We start from the raw sequence: 1188 nt of genomic DNA, 5'->3' as shown, positions 1-1188 counted from the left end.
TATTAATAATATTATTGTTGTCGTTATTATTAGAATTACTATCATTATTATTATCATTATTATCATCTTCATCATCATCATCATCATCATCATCATCATCATCATCATTATCATCATCATCATCATCATTATTATTATTATTTCACTAATATCATTATTATTTCCTTATTATCATTATCATTTTTTGTCAATATCCTCATTTTTTTACTATTATTACTATTATTGTTACTACTACTACTGTCATAATCATTATCATTATTATCATTATTATTATTATTATATTATTATTATTATTATTATTATTATCATTTTCTTTACTACGTTATCATTATTATTATTATTGTCATTATAAATATTGCCTATCTACTCATCTTCATCCTCATCGTCATCTTTCATCATCTTCATCTTCATCCTCATCCTCGTCTTCATCTTCGTCTTCATCATCTTCATCCTCATCATCATCTTCAATTTCATCTTCATCTTTATCTTCATCTTCACCATCCTCATCTTCATTATCTTCGTCCTCATCCTCATCTTTATCTTTATCTTTATCTTTATTTTCATCATCATCATCATCATCATCATCATCATCATCATCATCATCATCATCATCATCATCATCATCATCATCATCATCATCATCATCATCATCATCATCACCATTATCATTTTGTTATTTGCTGTACCAGTATCTTGATCGTAAATCATACATTTGTCATTATTATTATTATTAGTATTATCACTGATACCATTGCTCAAATCTTTATTGTTGATATCATTTTATTCTTATTGTTATCACTATGTTTCGTTATCGTTATTCTTCTTGTTTCCCTTATCTTTATTAAAGACCATCTTCGTTTCATCTACGACAAAACTTGTTAAAAGTAAAATCGTATGAGGTCGGTACGATAAAGCTCAGGTTCTCTTTCCTTTTTTCCTTTTTTCTTTCTCCTTTTTTTGAGGTAGAGGGGGGGCAGGGGCATGGTAAGATTTTTGGAATTAGATGCATCATGAATAAAACATCTTTCTTCATTTCCTTCCTTTATTGAATTCTTGTGTCGGCGGCGGGTTCGTTTCAAAAATCGTACACTGTTTTATATAATGTTTTGGGAGTGATCCTCTTTCTCTATTTTTTTTTTTATTATTTCTTTCTTAAACTGCTTTCTTCTTCTTCTTCTTCTTCTTTCT

General features: G+C 28.1%; 1 protein-coding gene across 1 annotated transcript in view; it reads left to right on the top strand.

The window, feature by feature from the left end:
* Positions 1 to 1188, top strand: part of LOC119577892 — a gene marked incomplete in the record, with an annotated part of 28513 nt that overhangs the window by 24691 nt on the left and 2634 nt on the right.

This window comes from Penaeus monodon, chromosome 10 (genome assembly GCF_015228065.2).
Source record: "Penaeus monodon isolate SGIC_2016 chromosome 10, NSTDA_Pmon_1, whole genome shotgun sequence".
Taxonomy (NCBI): domain Eukaryota; kingdom Metazoa; phylum Arthropoda; class Malacostraca; order Decapoda; family Penaeidae; genus Penaeus; species Penaeus monodon.
The sequence above is the reverse complement of the archived record's forward strand: the minus strand, read 5'-3'. Positions and strand labels throughout refer to the sequence as shown.